Source organism: Cavia porcellus, unplaced genomic scaffold (assembly GCF_034190915.1).
Source record: "Cavia porcellus strain 051 isolate PalLab524CR breed Dunkin Hartley unplaced genomic scaffold, mCavPor4.1 scaffold_13, whole genome shotgun sequence".
Lineage (NCBI taxonomy): Eukaryota > Metazoa > Chordata > Mammalia > Rodentia > Caviidae > Cavia > Cavia porcellus.
Window position 1 is genome coordinate 34,257,630 of NW_026947496.1, and position 21,789 is coordinate 34,279,418.

Consider the following 21,789-nt stretch of genomic DNA (forward strand, 5'->3'; position numbering starts at 1 on the left):
TGAGAGCCCACTGTCAGCAACTTTGAAAAGGCTAAGCTCCCCCCAGGAGGCCCACCAGGAAGCTGCCCCTGGTTTATCTTGCAGGAATGTTCAGTGAAAACCCAGCTGAGAGCCTGAGACAAGGTTCTTCATCCTATGCACTGTCCCTGAGGATGTGAAAGTTATCCCAGATACTGACCAGTGAAGAGGATGCTGCAGTCCCAGCTCATGCATTGTAACCATGGCAACTGACAGGCCAGCAAGGAGGAAGCCCTCCTGACAGGACTGTGATTAATGCAACAGGACAGGCTGTTGCCACAGGCCATGGCCACTTCACTGTCAGCTTCAAGCTCAGGGACCTGGAGGTTGTGAGCTGGCATGTTCTGGGCTCACATGCAGACTCTTAGCCCTGTGCTTCCAATGAAACTGTGTCCAGAGGAGCCAAATGGGCACTGCTACCCAATACTGGCCTCACAGGCTGGTGGGGGGAGAAGAAGCAACCCACCACAAACCCCTGTAGCCCAGTGTAAGGTAAAATAATGCGGACCTGCCCATGAGCCATCAGCCCACCTGGCAAGACAGTGGCTAGAAATAATATGTTCAGGACCTGAGGGAACACCCCAGAATGCAAAAGCTAACCCTTCTACCTCCCATCATCACCAGTCAAAAAAAAAAAAAAAAGAGGGCATCTCAGTAAGCTCCGGCTGTTCTAGGAAAGTGCCAGAGATGAGATAGCTTATACTGCAGATACTTATTCTCACACTTCTGGAGGCTGAACATCTAAGATGTCAGCACTGGTGGGCTAAGTGGGGGCTCTTTTGGGTAGCAAATAGCACTTTCTAAGTTTATTGTCACATGGTGGGAAGAGACTGAGATTGCTCTCTTCAGTCCCTTTTATGAGGGCACTTACCCCTTCCACCCTCTGACTTCGTCACCTCCTGCAGGCCCCACCTGCTTCCTAATCCTGTCGTTTTGAGGATGAGGGTTCTAACCTAGGAGTCTTGAGGGAACACACATGTTCCACCCACAGAGGAGAGGATGATAGTCAGCTCTGCCATTTCACTTAGCAAACCTGCCAGGGAAGCAGCATCCTTCTTCCTATTTACAGAGGAGAAGCCCAGGATAAAGAATGCTGACAGGCCAATCAGCCGGTCAAAGTAGAGCTGGGACATCTACTAGGTAGGGTGCACATGTCCCAGAGGACAGAGAGCCACCTCCTCTGCAAGCCTCTGCGCTCCTTCCACCTGAGTGTGACCAGAGAAACAGCTCCTTCGATTCAGTTCTGCAGGGCAGGCATTGAGTGGGGAGTTCTGGGGGAAGATAAGTCCATCCTCTTCAGGACTCTTCTCTCGCTGTCCTAGGACACAGGAAGGTGGAGAAAGAAGAAATAGTAACACACTCTCTTTACTCCACCAGGTTCAAGATACAGTAATTTCATTTCTTCTATAAAGCAAGCCATCCTGAAGCAGTTCTGGAAATCCTCTTTCATGAGTAACTGTCATTGGGCTGTCATGGCTGCCTCAGTGTCCTGAATCAAATTAAAAGGTTTACGTGTGTGTGTGTGTGTCTGTGCACGCACATGCGCGTGCACATGCATGTATGTGTGCGCCAGGGATTGAACTCATGACCTTACACTTGCCAGTCAGGCGCTTATGCCTCTGAGCTAAATCCCCAGCCCCATGGTGCCAGATCCAGTGAAAAAGGCAGACGAGGGCACACTGTAACATGTTTCCAAGCCTAGTTTTCTATTGGAGGACACTCAGCAGCAACATTCATTGTGTTTCTGAATACACTTTGTGAAGACACTAATGAGAGAAGACTTCCAGAACTGCTTCAGAAAGTAGCAAGAAGGATGGGATAGGATTATTCAAAGTGAAGGGAGGTGCTTTGAGTTGATGGCAATGTGTCTTTTACTTATGAATGAATCTTTAAAACACAAATACTTCATTACATTTCAATCACTCATTTTTAACTCATCCTGTTCCTCTCAGAGTTCATCCTCCTGGGGTTCTGAGATTCCTGTCACTTTATCTGCTGATGTTTCACCTGGAGCCAGGCAGGGATGGAGGTGAAGCTAGAAGAATATTTCTGGTTTTCTGTGGCCTCCTTTCTTCCTGCCTACTGGTGCTTCCTAATTTTGGGGTGTGGTCATCACCTGCCATTCCCCATACCTTCTACCCCCATCTCCCTGCTAGATTTCATAGCATGAAACACAGCTTTAGCCTGGCTCTTGTGTGCAAAACTTATCCTGTGGAATTCCCAGAGAAATTTCTCTCCGTACAGCCCGGTCTTGAAAATCAAAAGTGCTTTGGTTTCCGGCTGCAAAGAGACAAAGTCTACCTGAGAGTTGCAGTCTAGGAACACAAACTTAACATGTATAGTGGTGGGAAGCAATCCGGCTCCTGGAACCTTAGGGCAGGGCCCAGGCAGATAGGCATCAGCTGTCCTGGGGGCCACCATTCATCCTGAACTTCATAAATGTACTTATCAACTTCAACAATGATCTGGAAGGTAGTGTTTTGAGGAAGGGGAAATGTTTTTTGAATTTGCAAATGGACTAGTTTGGAGGAGTTAGTAGTGGATGCTGGGAAGACCATGAAACTGACACCTTTTTAGTGCCTTAAACATTATACCCCTGGGATATGCACATGGGCAGTGAATGACAGGATTCAGGGAAGCAGGGACACTGTTGGCAACTCAGCAAAGTCACAGCTGAAGTGGCCTGAAATCTGCTCCAGGAGGTGCTAAATAGGCAGATAATGGGAAGTGGGAACATTTCCAAGTGACGTTAATGCAGAAACATAGGTTGTGGGAGAGAAATGTGTGTGGCTGGAGACAATCTGGTAGTGTGGAGGCTTTGTTGCAGAGCATGACAGAAGAGAAAGTTGGAAAGGTGACTGGGTAGATTTGGAGTCACAGAAGCCAGACAGGGCTTTCCCAGTGGGCTATTGAGGAGGATCAACCTTGCAGAAGGAAGTGGAGGATGGTGGAAGTGAGGTGTCAGAGAGCAGAGGCAGATACTGGAGGAGGCCTTCTGTGAAAAGGTTCAACATGGGGCAACAGAGGGATGGTCAAGAGGACATTCAAGGGGAAGCTGTAGGGATGAAGGGGAGAGCGGAGTAGAGCAGGGGACCACACACTTCACACAGGCATGGAAACGCTTTCCAGAATGAGGTGCCCACACATGCAGCTCTGAGCCTATGCAACAGGCTAGTGAGTTCTCACTGATCTACTACATAGATTTGGGGTTTGAAAGGAGCTTTCAAGAAACTGAGGGGTACAAGGAAAATCCACTGTGCTCTGGAGGCAGCAGTATGGAAACTCTGCAGAGTGGCTCCTCCAGGGCATCAGGAGATCTTGACCTAATTTTGGGGTGTGGTCATCACCTGCCATTTGCCCCCACCCCCAGGGCATCCTAACATCAGGGGTGAGAGAAGCTCCACAACACCACAGGTTACATCTTTGTCGTAACAGACTTTTAAACCAGTGTTCTCAGGACAGTCAGTTTCGGGAGTGTATCCCCCATTTCTGGGTTGATAATCCAAGAGGACTGAGAAGGTGGGGATGATTTGGCCATAAGAGTTCTTCCAACTAAAGGAGTATGATATTTTAAGACATTAGAGTAAGAAAAATGCAAGCCCATGATTTTGCTCTATCCGCCATGGTTCTTTGGCATCTTGATGACTTTTTTTTTTTTTTTTTTTAACTGACAATTGAACCCAGCACTGAGCAACCAGTGCTCCCTGCTTTTTTTTTTTTTTTTTTTTTTTTTTTTATGGTCTTGCTAAGTCACTACATTGCCCAGGCTATCTTTGAACTTGTGATCTTCCTGCTTCAGCCTCCTGGCATGCTGGGCTTATAGGCATGTTCCACCTTGCCTAGCTTGCTGCCATTACAATGTACTTTGTGAACCCCTTCTCTGTGGAGGGGGTCCAAGGTCCAGGTCCAGGTCCAAGCCCCAGTTTTCTCCTTGTGAGAATACTGGGCACTTCTACCCTGAGCACTTCATACAGCCAATGGAGACCAACTAATTAGGATCAAAGGGTGACACTTGGCTCTCCAGGGTCACCTTCTCAGTGTCACTCTGCAGTCTCTATGATGCATGGACCCTGTGTTTGCTTCACCCCATTTTCATCTCCATCGCATCTCCTTGCATAGAACCTGCCCTCCCAGACAGTGCTGGCTGATCAATCACTTTATTTTGCTCTATTTTAAACCACAGTGTAAGCCTCTTGATCTCTAGTGACTTTTCTTTTTTCTTGTTTGTTTGTGCAGTACAAAGGACTGAACCCAGGACCTCTGCACTGAGCTACAGCCCCGGCTCTTCTTAATTTTTTGAGACAAGTTCTCACTAAATTGCCCACGCTGGGCTCAAACTTGCAGTCGTCTTGCCACAGGACCTGAAAGTTGGCATTTCAGGCACACAGCACTACACACGCACACACAAAACAGAACACCCTGTTTTGGAGCAGAGTATGCGCTAACCCCCTCTCCTTGGTTCAAGACCAGGTCCAAGCCCCAGCAAAGCTACAATGGCTCCTGTTTCCACAGTCTGCAGTGTTCTGTGAGCAGCACACAGCCCTGCAGGTGCTTGAGGCAAGAACTTCCCACAGTTCCCCCAGGAGATTCGCTGTTTCCATTTAAGACAGAAGCAGATGGGAGTGTGGCAGGGAAAGCATCCAGGAACCCAGTGAGTCAGTGCCAAAATGACGCAGCAGGCGGCTCAAGTCCTGGCACCTTGAGAAAGCTATGTGTCCTCCACACCCGGGTGACTGGCCAGGGCTGTCCTGTCCAAGCCTTTGTCCTTGGGTTATGTTCACACAGTGGTCACCAAGCATCCAGAGCAGAACAAAAGGTCTTTGAGGTCATTCTGAGCACAAATGCCAGAACTATTGCTTTCTCTGCTTGCCCTGGCTAGAGAGTGACGTTCTCACTGGGAGAGTTTTTATTTAAAATAAGCCAACAGAGCGGGAAGTTGGCAGCATAGTGTGGGTGACACACAGCCGGCCTCGGTGGTTTCTGCCTCTGGGTTGGGCCATGTGCCATGAGGGCACGGAGATCCCTGGGTTCCTGAAAATGAGCAACCAGGTCTCTTGGAGGACACTGATCCTTCCCGCTTGGTGCTGTCTCTTCCGGGGGTACCACACTCTGCTGCTGGCAGGAAAAGTCACACACTATTGACCAGAAGAGTGACTCTCACCTTCTCTAAAAAGGGACTCTGGTGGCTTTTCTGGGAGAGGATAGAGAAATACAAACTTGAGGAGTGGGGGACACTCTGGTTTGCTAATGCTTTGCATATATGCCCGGAAGATCCAGGTTTTAGAAGCTTGGTCCTCTGTGGGACTTAGTGGGAGGCACTGGTCACTATGGATCCTGTCTGCAGAAGGTATTAAGGTAGAGGATTGTTAAAAAGGAATGAGGCTGGCCCCTCCCCATCTCCCTCTGGTTTCTTGTGCTGTGGAATCTCTCTGTCTTACACTGGCTTCACTAGGAAGCCACCTGCTGAGATCTGTAGACAGGGATCCTTTGCTGGAGCCACCACTATGTTCTTGAACATCCCAGACTTTCAGCTAAATAAATCTCTTTCCTTTATGATGTACCCTGCCTTGGGTATTTTGTTATAGCAATGAAGATGGATCAATGTAAGGGAGAACTGGAGAATCAAGAAAGGCCAGGGACAGGTGTTGAGACCAGAAAATGAGGCAGGTACAATAGGGATGGGGAGAGTGGGAGCAAGGGCAGAACTTAGGTCAGCTTTGCAGGCTGGGTGGTAAATTCCAGGATGAAGGGAAGCAGAGAAAGAGGGGAAAGCCTGGATGTATGGAGTTCAGGTAGGATTTGGAATTAGGCTTACAGGAGAAATTTGTGCAGAAGACAGTAGCCAGTAGAGACAGCGGATGATTGGAAGTGTAAGATGAAAGGTCTCTCAGATCGAGGGGGTGGGTAGATAGAGAAGTTTTTCATTTTCCACAACCCTGGGCCATGGGAGGAGATTCCTACTGGGGAGAGAGCATGGCTTCTTCCTCTGAGGTGGTCTGTACCTGCTGGTACAGACATCAGTCACCTGGCTGGGGAAGGCCTCTGGTGGGAGAGCAGGGCCTGGATGGGGTCTCATGGACAGGAAGACAGAAGCCCTTGTCCTTAGATTCAGGTACTTTTTTCCTCCAGCAATGACTTTTGTGTGGATTAACGCCAGGCCACTCCTCAGTGGTGACTGATAAGGGCAGCTGCATTCCTGATATGCTTCCAAAATGTGCTTTTGGAGTCATTGTCCCTGTCCGATTGAGAAGCCCCTGAAAACCTTTTCTTGCTCTGGGATGGTGCTAATCTTAGTGCCTTCTCTTTAGAGTCAGGAGTGAACTCAGCTTTCTGTATCTGCTTCAGCCTTGAGGCCACAGGCTAAATTTAAAAACCATTCTACAAACTGGTGTGGTGGTGCATGCCTGTAATCTTGGCATTTTGAGGGTCTGAGGCAGGAAGTGTACAAGTTAGAGCCCAGCCCGGCGATTTAGCAACTTAGTGAAACCCTGTCTCAAAATAAAAGATAATAGAAGGTTCAGCATGTAGCTCAGTATGAAGACCTTGATTTGTACCGCAAAAACAAATCAACAGACAAAAAACCTAAGAAACAAACAAGAACAAAAACTGTCCTACAAACCCACAGGCCTGGATGCTTTTCTGTTTCTAGGACAGATGTTATAACATGTCTATTGTTTTGCTAAAGCTTTATCATCAGAGTCTATGCAATTGTTTGTGGACACTTTGGGGGTATGGGGAATATAAGTTCTCATCAAGGGAGCAGAAGATTAAGCTGAATTGGTAATTAAAAACTGAAAGAAAGTAACCTAGGAGACTGGATTAGAAATTTTTAGAAAAATACATCATATAAGTGACCTTTGTTTGTTTACACCAATTTCACCAGGAACAGAAAAGCTAGCCAGGGTAAGCAGCTGTAGACGCAGAGTCTGCCCTATAGACCCTTGGTCCCTTCTCCATGTGCCCTGTTCCCCATGTTGTCATCCTGTGATATCCAGGCCTGGTGGATGTTTGTGTGTGTCCAGCCCACTTGACCCAGGGCCCACAGAGCAATATCTCTTAAGGGTGATGACATCTGGCACATGTCCCCTCTGCCCATGGTGTCCCCAAGAGGCCACTGGATCATTTGCTCCTAAGGAATATTCAACTAATCTGTTCTTTAACCAGAGACCCAGTCTTAAGATCTTTGGCTTATGTCACTGAATTCTTGTACTACAGGGGGACAGCCACAGAGCTGAACATGGAGAGGAAAGACCTTCCAGAGACATTTGCATGCACATGATTAACAGCTGTTCTCTTGGCCTGGTCCCACATCCTTCTTGGGTGCAAGAGACCAAAGACAGTGGTGAGTCAGGAGGCAGAGGCTCTCTGGGACCCAAATCTAGAAATGAGAAGAATTTTTATCACCTCTAGGCTTCCAAGGACTTGAGGATCAACATGTAAAAGGTACAGATAACTTGTGTCAATGAGCTTCTCTAATTACCCAGTGTCTGACAATTGGACTGTGTGTTTGCCCTCGAAAACAACCTCCTGACCTACCAGCAGTAGATTCAGGAACTCAGCAAAGTGATTGCATTTGTTTAGAGATCAAGGTCCCCTGTCACCTTGGGTCACCCCCTGGATCACCTCTCCTGTCTCTACAACTTAATAGTGCTAGTATTTGGTGCTCCCCTGCGAGTACACCATATGCTGGCTATGGCTCCACATATGGTCAACTTGTCATCTCACTTGGCCCTCCGTGAAGCCCCAAGAAGTGAAGCTCTTGTCTTACCAGGTACCAAATAAAAACACTGGTGGCACTGGTTCACTAGTGCAGGTTTACTCTGCATGTTTGTAGTGCAAGTCAGACATCTGCCATCCCAAGCTAGACCCAGGCCTTGCAGGAATAGGAACAGGCCTACACTACAGGTCCCTGGGATATGCCCTTTCTCTTGGTCCTGGAGCTGACAAGCATGGAGTTTCCTGGTACCAGCAGAAGTACAAGGCTTCAGGGTGAGGGTCAAATGGCAAAGAGTGGCCCTGCTCAGACCCTTTGCATATCCAGCAGCCCTGGGTAGGCATGCGCACAGTCATGATCCTCCTTCAACACTGAACAGAACGTAGTCCATTGGACATTTCACAGCCCTGGCAAAATAAGATCACAAAGTCCTCAGGCAGGTCTGTCTCTCTCTCTTTCTGGTGATGGTAGTGGGGGTAAGATAGGCAGGGAGCAGAGGGCAACTGTGCCAAAAGCTCTGTTCCAAACATTCTTGCCAGCTCGCTCACAGCAGGGCCATAGAGGAGACAGAAGCTGGGCATGGCGGGTGTCTGACGAGGGAAGGTGTGTCCTCAGGACTCCCTTGCAGGGTGGGTGTTACATTCCAGTGTGCTTGCCTTCTGCTCCCCACTATGCACACTTACATGTAGGAAAATGATCCAAGTAGACTTTTTTCAGGGTTCAGGGAGAATTAAGCTTCCAGAGGTAAATAGAAAATGGTATTTAGCTGCCAAAGATATGAAGGACGTCAGCCAGCACTGTTCTTAGGCCTTGGGTGGGGAAGGACTCAGGACTGTCCCTAGGAATAAGTCATCCAAAAGAAATGATCCTCCAGGGAGGGGCAGCTGGAAAGCAAGTAGGTGGCCTCATGAGCCCCTGATAAGGACACAACCTGAAACTCACCTTTCCATGAAGCGTGGAAGAGAGGCATAGCTCCTAGAGGTGCTGGTGTCCCTGGGACACCTGTTCATTTGAATGACAGGTGCTGGAAGGCACTCAGGGGCTGTCTCTCACACTAGTTCCTGGGCAAATGTGCCAGGAACTGGTGGAGTAAAAAGGTAGGGAAAGAGATGGTAGAGGTACCTAGGTAAATCCCGGTTAGGGGCCTTGCTGGGGGAGACATGAAGGGAATCTGTTGACCAAGGAGTTGACATTAATAGAAGCATAAGAGGCCAGTGGGTCCAGGCAAGGAAAGGCAGAGGTAAAGGAGAGGTGGAAATAAGGTCCTAATAACACTGGCCTTTAAGCGGAACTTGGGCTCCAAGAGCAGGATGCGAAAAGGGACTGGAGAGGGAGGCCTCTTCCTTGAGAAGGAACAATGGTCATTCTTCCATGGAAAGCTGACCTTCCCTGAGAGAGGAAGGGCTGCCAGGGGAGGAGGGCCAGTTCAGGGACGGGAAGGAAGGGGCCCAGAGTCTGTGCCGAGCAAAGGAAAGCCAGAGGCCCCTGGAATCACATTTGGAACTTGATACGTCCCTGTTTCCAGAATGCGAGGCTGCCTGGCAGCTCACATCCGGGCTTTCCAGGCACTGTCGTATTCACCTCCAACTGCCCTATGGTCTCCTCTGGGACTTCAGGTGAGGCCTTGTAGGATGGAGGCCCTGAAGCCGTGCAGGGCAAGAGGCTCACATGCTGCACACTGCAGCAATGTGACACTCAAGCTGACCCCACGGGAAGAAGGAGTTCCCAGAAAAAATACAGGAAGCCAGCCAAGGTCATCTAGGCACAACACAGACCCCTCCTCTTTCCAAAAGGCGCCTATCTCCAAAACAATCAAGGCTGCTCCATTAAACAACACTGGCTCAGTACAAAGGAAGCTCAGCATGACGGGATCAGGGGCCAGTTCCAAGGAAAACATTCTGGATTGTAGGGTATGCACGCAGCAGTGAGCAAAAAAGCTGAATGGCATTCTTATATGAGGGTTCTGGTGCCCGGGATGGGAACTTCAGAGTTCTTGAGTGCCCGACGAGGGCTGCCGTGCCACTTGGAGAGGCTCACTCTTCACTAACAGTCCTTGCCTCGTGGGTGGTCTGCACCCCTGCTCCCCTCTCTGTGTAGTGAGTTAGCCACTTTGGGCCTCAGTTCCTCAAGCCCTTCAGAGGAAGCAGGGCCTTTTGCCAATTGTAGCTGGTGATATCAAGGACTTCATCTAGCAACAAGGGGGAGATGAGAGCCAGGGTCCAGGGCAGCTGAGAGCAGTGACCAAACTTCAACTGGCCAAAAACAAAAGAAGGGGTACAGAGCTCAGTCTGAGCATTCTCCACATTTGTGATAGACTCAAGGTTTGTGCTCCTCTATTCATATGTTGAAGTCTGAAACTTAAATAAGATTGTACTAGGAGACTAGACTTTTTTGGAGGTAATTTTGGCTAAATAAAGTCTTCAAAATGATACTTGCTAGAGAGCTCTCTCTCTACCACATGAGGACACAGTGAGAAGGTGACATGTGCAAGCAGGGCCTTTGATAGGACCAAATCAGGCTGCAATGGACATCCAGCCTCCAGACTCAGAGAAATAAATTCTAGTTAAACCTACACAGCCTAGGATATGTGAAGTATTATTGAAAAATATGGTTTATGTTTAAATTTTTTTAAAAAATGTATTATGGTAAAAGACACATTGCTATTAATCCCCTTCAAAGTACTCCCCTGACTTTGAATGCAATTATCCTACCATTCTTACTTACCACTTTCTAACTGAGTCCTGGGAGTTCTCTTCTGTGAGTATTTTTAGTTGCACTATCCTGGCTATCTCAATGTCCTGAGTCAATTCAAAATATTGGTCTTTCATGATCATTTTGACTTTGGAGAAGAGCCAGAAGTTGCACAGTACTAGATCCAGTGACTAAGGTAGATGAAAACACAAAATATTTTTATGAGCCTGCCCTTCCATTGGATGACAGTTGAAGAAGCATTCACATATTTTCTGTATCTCAATAAAGACACTCACAAAAGAGAACTTCCAGAGCTGCTTTGGAAAGTGACAAGAAAGATGGTGTGTGTGAAGCAAGGGAGAATATTTGAGGAGGATTAATGGCAATATGGGATTTAAATGCTTATTGTATGTTTTGATCATCTCATGTATTCGTTAGAGCCACTCTTGGAGACTGACGCTGCACCCAGTCACAAATCTGGAAGACCAACGGGAAAGGAACACTGCATGTTCTCACTGATACTTAAAAGTCTGATTTCATAGAAGATGAGAGTAGAATAGTGGTTATTTTAGTCTTGGCAAGCGTGAGAGGGAGAGATGGAGGGAGGGTAGTTAATGGGTACTGGAACATTTGAATCTGAAAAATGAGTTCTGATGCTCAGTACAGTATGGTAGCTGGAGTTGTCCACATTGTACTGAACATTTTACTCGCTAGTAGAGACAATTTTTAATGTTCCCAATGCAAAGAAATGATAGGTGTTCAAGGTGATAATGATGCCCATTACCCTAACCTGATCATTACAATCCTGTGCATGTATTGAATTATCATACTTCACCCCATAAGTACATAGAATTACTACACTGGCAGCCTTTCCTAGAATTTCATAGCATTGCTACTGGAAAGGATCAGAACCTGAAAAAGGGAAGCAGATGGATCATGAGTCTAAAGGACTAAGGCATTGATGGGAGGGATTCGGAGTGGGGAACAGGAAGGAAAGGCTATCTTTGGGGATCAGAGGAAAAGTGTTGACTTGGGGCTGTGAGCATTGCTGCTAAGGCAGCTCTTCAAAGGTGTATCTTGAATTTTGGTAGGTCAGTATGTGGGCAGTTGAAGGAGTAAAACAGGACAAAGTGGGCCCCTCGGTGACCCAGCATCTGTGTCTGTGCCCAGCACATAGACAGGAGGTATTGATGCTTTTCACCGTGAAGCTAGACTGCATCTGGCCTAGCACTTAGAGAAATGAAAAATTGAGGGAGTCAGGATGTCCCTGGGTCTAGCTGCTGCCTCCAGAGTGGGGTGACCCAGTACCCAGTAATGCTGCACTGTCCTCACAGAGTACTCCAACAAATCATTCTACTTTGTCTTCCAGATTGTATGGACATTTCTCCCATGAGCAGCCTTGGCTATCTGCATGCTGTATAAACATCTCTACACTTGCTGCAAAAATTTGACCAAGGCATGACAGGAAGGTGTTGTAAGTCATCTCTGATTTTCTGTTCACATGGCAATTGCAGAATTCCAGGCTGAGTGCCCAGGCTGTGCCCCTGGGTTCCTGTACTTTCCTCACAGGTCTCCCTCACGTGTGGCATGGTCTGTTCCCTGCATTGTGATATTGACAGCCTGCCCTGGGAGTCTAGTCTGTTCCACTGACAGCTGCTCAGCACTGGGACAGAGGCCTTGCTCCCAAAAGAACTGAAAGAAGGAGTGAAATGATTCCTCTGCTTTTCTGAAAACTATTTGAAGGCTGTTAGGTGATGACTTGAATTTTTATGGTCTCACTTTGAGGAATGGCCTTGTAGATAGGATCTAGAGAATTAGATGTGCTCAAAGCTAATCATCTCCAGGGAGCAACTCTGTCTTGGGACAAAGCTGTTATAGGAAGGGGTGTGGGAGGGATTCCATTCCAGGGAACCAATAGCCCAGCATAACCCAAAGCAAACAAGGTAGGAGTTTATTTCTCTCACATAGATTGAGTCAAGAGGGAAGTGGCTTACTCAGTCCTTTGGAGTTGGGCTTTCTACACTGCTTGGCCATCCCTAGGGTGTGGCCACTTCCTCCCAGCCCAAAATGACAGCGCCATGATTTAGACAGAAAAAGAAAGAGGCAACAAAGAAGAGCAACATGCACCCAGGAGGCCCTTCTGCACATGTACCCACCACCTAGAACCTTCTCATGTGACTGCAGAGGCCGGGACAGTCACCTCTGTCCTGGATGGCTCTGTGGCCAGATGGAAAGGGTGCAGCTGGCTGGGTGGTGAGGAGGTGTTTCCCCCTCCTTCCTTCCTTCTCTGGGAGGATAGGAGGCTATCAGAGGCCATATGCCCAATACTCTCAGGATAGTGAGGCTGGTATCCTGTATCCATTCTGGGAATGGATCAAGTTGGTGGCAGTTGCTGTGAGTGGGTGATTTGTGCTGAATGGTGTGAGGCTATCTGAAGTGCAGGGAGTCAGCTGCACTCAAATACATCAGGAAAAGAAAACCAGAATAAACAAGTAAAAACAACTCTCCCAAAACCCAAGGGAAGCATAGTGTGATTGAAAGGTTGTGGTGAGAAGGGAAGAGGGCGAGTGTTTATGTGATGGGGCAGTGGGTTTACACGGCAACTCTCCGGCCACGTTTTCACTACAAAATGATTGAAAAGTGTATTTACAGTAGGGTGGGGATTTAAAACCTCCTTTTAAAAGCATGAGTCTCCTGGGAGTATGTCAAAGGCGGGCAGTTGCTCCCTGGAGAGCAGTTACAAAACGACTTGTAGCTGAGTTTACTTTGTGTTATTAAAGAATGCCCAGCCAAACATTTTCTTCTGTTCTCATGCTTTTGGAGTACAGAGAGAAGAAAGTAGTTTTGCCTCTGCAGCATGCAACCAGCGGGACATGGATGAGGGATCCCCCCCATGGCTCACCCCTTGCTGCCCTTAGGATGACTGGCAAGTCACCTTGAGCTCAGGAGTCACCAAGGGGTGTGAGTTAGGAAGGGAAGAAACAGTGTAGTCTTGTGAAAGAGGTACAGTGTGCTCTGCTGCACCCTGGCTTAGGAGCAGTGTGCTTTCAAATTCCACTTGAAAAATGAAATGTATGTGCTTTTCCAAGTTAACTCCATCCTGGAGCCTGGATTCTTTCCTTTGCTGCATTGGCCCCATGGCAAAGAACTGTGCATACGTGGGATGGTGGGAATCTCGGCTGGTCCTTATTTATTATGTGCTTTCCTCCTAAGGCCCTACACCACTACACACCTCCTAGGGGGCCGAAAAGGCAAATGCAAGATTACATCAGTCTATCAGTGGGGTGAAGAAAATACAAACTGGAGCAGTCACCACTGACCAAGTGCACACTGTGTCCTGAATTTAAAAGTCACACAGTGTCGGTGCCTTTGTGACACTGGCCACATGGGCAGGGATGGCCTTCTCACCTCAGAGACTACAGATGCTGAGGCCTTTGTCTTCTGGTCTGCACGTGATGGGTGGTGGGGGCCAGGTTGGGACATTCAAGAGGGGACCTGCAGTGGGCACTTGCACCAGCCAGGACAAGGGCTCCCTCTCTGAGGTGGGGGCTCCACAGACCAGGTGAGAGTAACACAGAGCAACATCCCATCTAGATTCCCGGCATCCCGCACAAGCCAGTGAGGCAGCTTCTCTTTCTCCGAGGCCATCACTGTGGCCAACACAAGTCCTCCAGCTGACCTAGCCCCGGGTTTCCTGAAGTACTGTTTATATCAGGGTAAGTTTAGCACTTTAGCTTTGGGTTAGAGTGATGAATTCACCTCTTTAGCACCTCTCTCCCTTCCTGAATTTCTCCCTTTGAGTCAGCACCAGTTTCACCTCTAATCATTCTGATCTGCCAGTGTTTGAAAGTCCCCTTGTTTATCAAGCTCTGGAGATGAGAAGTCACACAGTTTAAGTTCTCTGCCAGGAGTAGGGCTAACACAGCAGGAAACAGCAAGTGTTTAAAGGCGGAGTGATAGATTTAATAATAAAAGTTACTTTCTCACCCTGGTATTTTTTTTAGACAAAGCAGCATTATCCTGTTGCTAATTTGACTTTTCTTCTGCTGCTAGTGAGCAGGAGAGCTCTGTGGCATGTATCATTGTGCTGTGCTGTTCTCAGGTCAGCATATTCCCTACTGACTGGTCCGTGTATCTCTCCTGCCCTAGGAGACAGACTCACATCAGCAGGGGTTTTACTGAATCAGAACCACAGATGCCACCCCACCAAATGCCCAGATGTAACCCAGTGGATTCTGTTCCATCAAAAAATTGTTTTTACATTCCATGCATGAGACAGTTGCTATTTTCTTCTCTGAGGAGCCTTTGTTTTAGGACTTTCCCCACATTTAGTCCAGAGGTTTTCTTGTTTCAGTGAACAACAAATGTCTCCAAGGTGGCTGCTATGTGCTGAGGACAGTATCAAAACTGTTTAAGTCATGGTCCTTGCCCTCAGAGAGCTTGTAATCCGTATGGAACTCAGGATAAAAAATAATTAAGGGCACCCAAAGTAAGAGAGGACCACAAAGGCAATGATTTTAAACTCCACGTTGAATTTTATTGGTGGATGGGCTGTTAAATCAATTTTATCAGCATTAATAAAAAAAAGAGAAATAATTTCCTTACTCCTTTCCCCAATACTTCCAAGGTACTGGAAATTGAACCCAAGGCCTCACGCATGCATGCTAGGTAAGTGCTCTACTACTGGGCTAGATCCTCAACCCAAAGAAATGACTAAACTACTAAGAATCGGAGTGTACATACTAAGAACAATTTTGAAAAAATGTGATTCCATTTTACATACATTTACAATGTATTTCTTACTATGTGTCATGATCAAATGTATTTGAAACCTTCTAACAAACTGGCATTAAAGGGACATTGCTCAAAGAATTCCTGAGCCTGGGTTATGGACACTTTGGGGCTCGAGGGAAGCTAGGAAGTGGTTCTATGAAATATAGATATGCCCAATATGTGTGCACAATGTTGATAGTTCATAGACTTTGCAGACCATCCACAGACTCTGGTCAAATCCTCTAATCTGGAGATTAACACCAGAAGGGAGGAAGGGAGACAGAAGATAGAGCAAAGCTCATGTATTAGTCAGCCTTTCCATTGTTGGAACAAAATATTTGACATCCACAACTTAAAGGAGAAAAGAGTAAATCATGGTTCATGATTTCAGAGGTTTCAGTCCATGGCTGGCTGGCTTCAGGGCAAGAAACATGGCATAAGGTGATGAAGCAATCTTCTCACCTCACTGCAGCCAAGATACAGAAAAAGGGGCAAGAACTAAAGGAAATTATACCCTTCTAAGGCCCAGCCCTAGGGGCCTACATCCTCTAACCAGGTCCCACTTCCTAAGAGCAGTTCAGTTATGAACTTATCCATGGGTTCATCCACTGATAAGTGTCCCATGATCAGTCACCTTCCAAAAACCCCACCTATGAACACGTGAGCTTTGGGGGTACACTTTTTATCCGAACCATAAGTTTGCCTCCTGGAGCCTTGCATTTCTGATAAAGACTAGGGTATTCATCTTCTGGAACGTTAACAAGGTCTCCAAGGATGAGGACCCAGTTCGAATTTTGGGAAGAGTACGCTAGCTGCACTCAGATGCTGGGGTTCTACTTGGAGGCCTTCTCTCAGCTGTGTGACCTGGTAGAAGATGGGAGATGTTTTCAAGATAAATTTGCCATTGGACTCATTGGGTGTTTTGCAGAGAAAGTGAGGGAACAGAGGACTTTGGTGGGTTTGAGTCTCTGGCTTTGTGAGACCCAGTGCTGGATGAGTCTAGAAGCATGGAGAGGAGATGTGGCAAGTTCTGTAGTTAAGGGGTGCACATGGGTGTTCTTCCAGTATTGATTCTGTGCATGGGGCCTTGTAGTGGTGAAAGGCAGATGTCAAGTTGGAGGTTGGAGACATGAGAAGAGGAAGGGACTACCTGCTTTGAGTTGATGTGTTCTTTGGAGGATCAGTTTGGTGATGGCCACAGGTGCGTTCAGGAACAGATGTGTCTGAGAGTTCCATCCACAGTGAAATAGCAAGTGAACCATTTGCAGAAGCAGATGATGCACGAACTGGAGCTTGGGCTTCAGGAGGTGAGGTACACACCAGGGAAGGGCCACGCCAGCCACAATAAGACAGAAGATTCTATATCTTGGAAGAACTGGATGTGTATCCCACCTATGTGGGGTTGCACTAGGGAGTCTATCAGGCGTCTGCTCCATAAGGACCCATGAGAGTGTGTTCTACCCAGCACCTGTTCCCAGCTGGTGTCCTGAACCTGGCTGGCTGAGCTCTTATGAGCCAGCCACTGAGCATGGCTGGTCCTATGGATGGGCTCTTGTTGACCCCCATTCCTAGACCTTGATGCTATCCGCTGCATCCTGACCCTTTGCACGTTTCCCTACCTCCTCACCGTCTACCTGCCATTTGTCCTCACATCCTGGACTGGACCTTGTCCAGTCTGCCTGGTCTACCACCCTGTCTCCTCCAGGGCCCCATCCAGTCTGCCCCACCTTATTTCTGCCAGATTTCATGGAGTCTACCAGTATGAAACAGATCCAGGACCTTCACCTCACCTCACCCCATTCCCAGGCCCAAGACCCAGGACAAGCCTGGTTTGTTTCCAATACAGAGAAGGAGAATGTCATCTGGAACTTAATACTTATCACTCCTGATATATATGGGACTGATCGGGCAAGGTGAATGTTTAAATTTAAAAATTTTTTCACAGTAAAAGACACACTGCCCTTAATCACCTTTCTAATACTCCCCTTCACTTCGAGCACATTCATCCCATCCCGCTTGTAACCTTCTGGAGCATTTCTGGAAGTCTTCTTTCCTCGGTCATTTTTTGTACTGTGTGGCTGCCTCCATGTCCTGAATTGACTCAAACATTTACCTTTCATGGTCATTTTAACTTTGGGGAAGAGTCAGAAGTTGCACAGTGCTAAATCCAGTGAATAAGGTGGGCAAGGACACCTCGTAATGTTTTTACAAGCCTCTCTTTCCATTGGATGTCGGTTAGTAACAGCAGTTATTTCTTTTTATCACATCTCATAAAGAGACTCACCAGAGAGAATTTCCAGAACCGTTTTAGAAACCAGCAAGAACAATGAGATAAATGTATTTGAAATGAAAGGGAGTATTTTGAGGGAGAGTAATAACAATGTATCTTTTACTGTAATTTTAAAAATTTGAACATTCACCATGTTTTGCAATCATACTTTGTACTGTACACTGCTATGATTCTGGGCTAAAGTTAAATTTGCAGTTGGTTATCTAGGTTAGCTCCTTCATTACTTGTCTGTAACACCATCAACTATTTCCAGATGTCCACACAACACACATCCTGTGCTGCTAAGATTGGAGCATTCAGGGGTGAAACTATTTTTTGTTAATAAGAAAAAAATGCATGAGGAGAAATTAAGTCTTCTACCACTGAGATCTGGTATTATTTGCCCACAAAACTTTTTCCTTGGAAGCACATGTGTTTCCTCTTCAAGCTTCTTCCAGCTACTCCCCACCAGCTCTGAATACTAAGATTACCAATTTCTATTCGGTGGTTCAGCAATTTGGCATCCAGAGAAAGCAAAAAAATTCTAAAATTCTACTGACATATGTAGGATTAAGTGCTAGTCTTGATCTCATGGACTCTCAATGAAGATGAAAGTAGACAGCATGCAAAATGTACCCAGTGGAGTGCCCGACATCTGCTGAGGTCCCTGTCAAGATCAGCTCTTCTTCCTCTGTAAGAAGATCAAAAACTCTTGACTGACAGGTTTTCCCATCAGCCTGGACAGTGATACTACAGCCTCACTGTAGGACAGCCTCAAAGTGGACTTACCTGTTGCTGAGAATTAATCAAAAATCCAGAGATTGTTATGCAAGAAAGAATTAAGTAGGAAGAACAGTTGTAGAGCTAGAAGATCTGTTTTGGATTCTAGTTTTGTTTCTTCCTGCCCAGTGACCTTAGGCAAGGCAGTTAGATTTGTTCAGTCTTGGTGTTTAAGACCAGCTAAGAACACCAGCCAACAGTGAGCTGTTATGTTAGTAATAGCAATTACTATTGTTACCGTGGCAGTCCGTGTCCCTTCTAGTAAACTATCATGAGAGCATCATATCCTCAGATATCATTCAGATATCTTTGTGGGCGCCACAAAGTGATTTATTATAGATAAATGATTTGTTCATTAATTAGTACATTCATTCATGTAATAAATGTCAAGTGCCAGCTCTGTGACTATTCAAGGGGGTATGACACAGCAACCAACAAAGCCCCAGCCCTTATGGGTATCATATTCCACTGAGAAGAAATAGACAATAAACGTGGAGACCATGTGAGTCTCCATAAGTATAAGCCACCTGTACAGCTGCCACTGATAGTTCACTGGAGTGATCACAGCCAGGCCCAGGCAGACAGATAGGAAGTCAGCCTCTTCCTGGTTGGGTATCTTTGCAGGCGCCCATACCTGCACAGCCTCCTTTTCATCTTATACATCTTATCCAGCCCTTACTTGCCCAGGCCAAGTGAGTTATTTAGCTCTGCACTGCATTCCTCTACCCTCCACCACCCTTCTTGGAGAAAGATATTCTTGGCCATGAGCTATGCTGAGAAGTAACTCAGGAATTGGGCAGTGTTTCTGGCTGTCAGAAGGACACTGCCAAATGTCCCAGTAGATTGTTCCCTCATCCTCATTCAGCCACTCCCAAACTCATGGGTGCTGTTCCATCATGGTGTTCTGTAACACTGTTCCTGCAGACTACTGTTTTCTCTCTTTTTTCCACCTGCTAAATTGTATCTGTCTGCTCCATTGAAGCTCAGGTAAACCCTTCTACGGCACAGCATGGAATTGGTCACCCCATACCCGTTCCCCTTATTTCTGGCGAGCACGCGGCTAAAAGTGAAAAACATCTTCAGTCTTTCTCCATGCCAGATGCAGCCATGTGGCCCGGAACTGGCTCCTTCCTGCCCTGATTGCCAGCAGGAACATGCAGTTGGTGCCAAGACTCAGCACCTTTGTAGAGCAACAAAACGGAAGGAGCCTGGGTCCTTGAGCTGGGGCGAGTGGCCGCATCCATCCTGCACCATGGATGTCCAAGCAACCACCTCAGAGAACACTACAGTTTCTCTGTCTTTTTTTCTGGGTCTCTGTATCTCCTCTCTCACTCTTCCTCTTTCTCTCTCCCTCTCTCCCCATCTTGTTTTCTCCTTCTATCTCTCTCTCCGTCTACCTCTCAAAAACAGCTGTTGTTTTGATTTTCATTAGAGACCCTAATCTGAAACTAAAAACTCATTCTCCTCCATGAAGTCTTCCTGATCTGATGCTTGTGTATCTCTCCATGTATTGGGATTGGTTTTTGCCTCAGTGAGCACCATCCTTTGGCTCTATGTGAGCTTGTGGTCCCACAACAAAGTGTCACTGGCTGCTCTGGCTTTGTTTGCAATGCAGGTTATAACATGACCTTGGCCACGGGCATTGGGGCATGAGGCAGAATGGCATCAAGACCACCTATACTGGACTTCCCACCGCTGTGGCCCTGGATAGGTCATTCCAACCCCTATGCCTCAGTTTCCACAGGACACCTTTGAAAAACAGTATCTACAGAACTCTGTCTTCTAAGGAACCAGCTCCGACTGATACACTGAGAGACACTACAGGTTCCAGCTCTGATGACCTAGGAGCCACCAGACATGCTGGCTCCAGGCAGTTACCAAAGGGTTGGTACTCCCCTCAGATCATGGAAGCCACAAGCAACTTTCTGTCAAGGGGTCTGGCCCAGGAAGTTTGAGCTCAGAGAACATGGCCTTAAAATCAATGGAGAGAAGAAGAGCAGCCACACGGGGGTCAGGCCCAGATGCTAGGCACAGAAAGCACGGTAAGCGGTTCTGCCTCTCCTGTTCTCAGGAGAATCTCGGTGCTCCTAGGTCAGCAAGGAATTCTGAGGAAATGGGGCATAAAATACCTCTGCAGTCTAGGCCAAGTCCATTCTAGGGAAAAACAGGGAGTCATGGCCTTACATGGATCACTTGAGGGGAAGGGAAGCAGAAAAGTCCCAAACCCCTTTTAGGCTCTCAACTTTCCAGTGTCTCAGACTAAAGTGACTTTTGCCTGCATTTATTCAGGTAATGGCCTCGGTTTTCTACCTAACTTTCACACAATGCTCTGGTCATAAAAGATTGGAGCCCTTTCCGCTGAGGATTCTGGGCACTGCAGGAGTAGGCTACGGTAGAGGCCAATTTGGAATTGATTTTAGGAAGGGGAGCAGGTCTGAGATACAAAGCTTGAGGTTCCAATCTCTGGGATCTATGAGCATCTAAAGAGCAATGGAAACCATGGTCACAGTGCTGGTCTGGGAAATTTGAGTGCCTCACGCACTGACGGTTTTAGGAATGTGTGATTCTGGACTTGGGAAATTGCCAGCCTTTGTGGAGGTGGCTGTGCTTCGGGGTGAGAGAAGTTGAGGAAATAAAAGTGTTAGGTCCTGGCCAACACTCTGTTGGAAATTTACCAAGCCATCAATGGAAAGGAATGGCCAACCCAAAGGCCAACTGTATCCTTGATGGAAAATAACTTCTCAAGGAGGAAGCATGTAATTGGATGAAGTTCTTGTTTGTTTCCCAGCTTGTAGGAACAGTCAGGCATTTGTTGCATATAGAAAGCTGTCCTTAGAGATCCAGGGGTACATGTGGTCCCAGTGCTTCTTTTGAAGGATATTTTCTTTGGTGGTCTCATCCAGAATGGTAGCGGAAAGTTTCTCTAAGGGATGCTTGGTGCAAACAAGGTACTCAACAATGTTTGCAAAAAGGGTGCATGTGTAATGTCACCCCTGGGTGGTAGGGCAGAGTGACTCTAGTTTTCATTGTCACCATGATCATTCAACATTAGAAAACATCTGTTAAAAAATGGTCATCCCATGCCTCTCTCAAAAATGTGTGTGTGTTCTCCATTCTAAACAATTGATAGTTATATTTTACTTATTTTATTGAGTAAAATACATATCTTTTGGGTACCTTATATTTCTTGTCATTTAACAAACATTATATTTTTGTGGAAAGTAATTTGGAGAACTCCCACTTAGGCTACTGGCCCCCAGCACATGCTTTCCTAGCTACGTGGTTAATTGTGAGAGTAAATTCATAACTGCCTGGAATTTTCTCTTCTCCCTTTGTGGGTAATGTGTCTCCAGGTCTCTCTGTACAACATACTCCTTTCTTTGAAAAATGGTTTTATCGGGCTGGGGATTTAGCTCAGTGGCATAAGCGCCTGCCTTGCAAGTGCATGGTCGTGAGTTCAATCTCTGGTACCAATAAAAAAAAGAAAGAAAGAAAAATGGTTTTATCAGTTTAACAAACTATTATGCAATTGTCAACACGAATA

At 46.8% G+C, this 21,789-nt stretch overlaps 1 long non-coding RNA gene across 2 annotated transcripts in view; it reads left to right on the forward strand.

The window, feature by feature from the left end:
* The window catches only part of LOC106028424 (uncharacterized), a 97,920-nt gene that overhangs the window by 29,347 nt on the left and 46,784 nt on the right, over positions 1 to 21,789 (forward strand). For both annotated transcript variants that reach the window (XR_001202048.2, XR_010051234.1), the window contains exons 5-6: positions 7,234 to 7,461; positions 11,793 to 11,897. This is a non-coding gene — a long non-coding RNA (uncharacterized LOC106028424). The remainder of the gene's footprint in view (positions 1 to 7,233; positions 7,462 to 11,792; positions 11,898 to 21,789) is intronic.